The sequence below is a fragment of the Papaver somniferum genome, chromosome 3 (assembly GCF_003573695.1).
Source record: "Papaver somniferum cultivar HN1 chromosome 3, ASM357369v1, whole genome shotgun sequence".
NCBI classification, from domain to species: domain Eukaryota; kingdom Viridiplantae; phylum Streptophyta; class Magnoliopsida; order Ranunculales; family Papaveraceae; genus Papaver; species Papaver somniferum.
In genome coordinates, this window is record NC_039360.1 from 204175704 (window position 1) to 204178638 (window position 2935).

General features: G+C 34.3%; 1 long non-coding RNA gene across 1 annotated transcript; it reads right to left on the reverse strand.

Moving 5' to 3' along the window:
• Positions 1–381: 381 nt before the first annotated feature.
• Positions 382–1428, reverse strand: LOC113362047. Its single transcript, XR_003365515.1, has 2 exons — positions 1281–1428; positions 382–979 (listed from the first exon to the last, which is right to left on the reverse strand). It is a non-coding gene; the product is annotated as an uncharacterized LOC113362047 (long non-coding RNA).
• Between the last annotated feature and the right edge of the window lie 1507 nt (positions 1429–2935).

Consider the following 2935-nt stretch of genomic DNA (forward strand, 5'->3'; position numbering starts at 1 on the left):
AAGGGTGTCTGTATTTTATGATTAGCCAGATTATGAAAACTTGAATTGAATTCTAAGGATGACTGTATTTTATGATTAGCCAGATTATGAAAACTTGAATATCACAAATCGTTGGGATTTTAATCTATTCACAACTTTTTGATTTAGAAAGGTGAGATTTTTTCAAGTGCCAATTTTTTCCTCGAAAGGTGAGATTTTTTCAAGTGCCAATTTTTTCTTTCTCTTTGGTGAAAATATCATTTCGATTTCATCTTGATAGATACACTCGGAGAGAAACTTATAAAATTATTCATATTACACGTTTCAAATCGATTCAAAATGATCATATATGTATATAAAATGCCCCGTTTTATCGGGATTCCGTTTCAAGGTCCAGAGGGATTCAACTAAAAACTACTTTTATTCCATAATTTATATAACACCGGCCCGTGCCATTATGGCATGGGTTAAACCCTAGTCTATAATATAAGCGAAAATGGTTTGTTTGGTGTCTACTAAAACTTTGGTGTCCCATTTAAAAAGGAAACACTGTCCCTCCATGATGTTTCTCCTCTCTTAAACTTATGTGAATGTTTACAAATGTAGGGGCAATACAAACTAATGAACTAAACCAAATGATGTGATTGCCCCTCCGTGTTTTTGAGTTTTCTACCTGGGTCATCGTAATACCACAAATATTGAAGGATACGTTAGTAAGAAATTAAATATTATTAGATCTGAGAAAAATACTTCAGTTTTCTTTGCTCAATTCAATTTTGCTTCCGACACTATCAATCAACCAAATTAACTCTCCGTTATTCCTTCGCCACCAACACTATCACACCGCCGTAACCACCAACAAACACGCCATACTAAATGAAATCATGAGCAATCTCTCCCCTAACCAATCACCACCATCACCACTTCGACTGTCACAACTGCCACCGTTAACACCAGCGCCGCCACCATCACCGACAGATCATATTTTAAATTTCTGAATCTGCAATTCGTTTTTTAAAAAAAAAAAGGTTTCATGATTTAAATCAACCAATAATCAAATCATTTGGTACCCGAAAGAAGAAATATTAAATTTCTCAAGTGAGACCATCAAATAAAAAAGTTACAGATAAAAAATTGGATGTAATACTCAAGTGAAATTAAAAATTACATAATAAATTCAAATAATCAATCACATCTATCATCGATGCAAAACCACAATCCACAAACCCAACTCAAAGACTAACTAATTATTTTCTGACATATCTCAATGATGTTTATGGACATGTAGCTTAGAATGTTACCAAGTTGTGATTGTTGTCAAATCTTTGCTTCAGTTGCTGTAAAGTTGTTCTTAGAACGTTAGTGACGTGCATAAAACGAAGAGGAACATAGATCTAGACGGCCAAGAAAATTAATTATAGTAGTTCATTCTTTTTATGATTTTCTTTGTTTTTCAAGTTACCTTACCACAAGTACCCTTGGAGTGTTGGACACATGTAAGCCATGTGTTAAGTGGTTGATCTACTCTTTGGACGTGTACAGATGGATGTTCACATTCTCTTTCAACGAATGAATGTATAAAATGATTAGATTAGATTAGATAGATTGTTAGCGCACAAACGTGTTCGTATCCCAAGTTTCGAGAATGTGCCGTGTTCTACGTCCAGGTCGTGTCCAGGTCATGTAGTAATGTGCATTTCGGATACTGATTTTTGACACCCCACCACCACCACCACAAATGTACCACTGCGGAAGTTATAATTTTTTGCAACATTGCCATGCGATTATGACATGGGCCATCCACTAGAAGTCGTCATGTAGCTCCTTCGATTGTCAGTTTGACATTTAATTTGTGTTGTTGAAGTTTTAACTACATAATTTGGAACTAACAAGATTGTTTTTGCTCTTCCCCAGTCCACAATCATGTTGTTACACAATCATACAAAATTCATTACAAATCGGGGATAACCGAAGGCATTAGCACCCCTTCCGACGCGTGTCATTATGGCACAGGCAATCTACTAGTATACTACATAATCTGGTAGAAATTGAGTGGCTAGTAATAAGAAACATATTTATTCAAGGCACTCTGACTTTTCGTTTTCAAGGGCTACTGTCCTTGACTTGGAAATTTCATTCATATAGAAAGAAAATTTTCAAAGTATGTGAGCACACTAATGGCATAGTTGGACCATTTCTTGGGATGCAAATGATATACTAAGTTACTCTGATTTCAGACCAATTCGTCTCTACAATACTCCTTATAAAATCATAGTAAAATTGTTAGCCAATAGACTAAAAAAATCTTTAAAAAATATCATTTCTCCTTTGCAGTATGTTTTTCTTTCCTCAAGACAAATCTCAGACAATATTATAGTTGCTTATGAGATTATCCATTCTATGAAGAAAAGCAGAAAAAAAACAGGGCACATAGGAGCAAAAATAGATATGTCCAAAGCATTCGATAGAGTAAATTGGAAATTCTTAATAAAAACATTATAATCCTTTGATTTTTCTGAACATTGGTGTAACCTAATATTCCAATGCATCTCAACCTCTTCTATATCGGTCTTATTGAATGGCAGTCCTTGTAAAGAATTTAAACCTTCTAGGGGAATTAGACAGGGAGATCCTTTATCTCCCTATTTATTCATTCTTTGTATGGAAGTATTCTCTGGGCTTCTTTGTCACTTAGAAACAAATAAACAAGTCCCAGGCATAAAACTAACACCAAAATCCCCACCAATTTCTCACTTGTTTTTCGCAGATGACCTGCTTCTTTTCACTAAAGCTGATTTAGGTAGTTGTAAGAATCTTTTAGAGGCCATAAACTTATTTAGTATCTCATCAGGACAGGTCATAAATTCCAATAAATCAGGGTTGTTTTTTAGTAAAAAGGTTCACAATAAACACCAAGGAATAATTTGTAGAATGATGAAAATAAAAAAAAAAATTA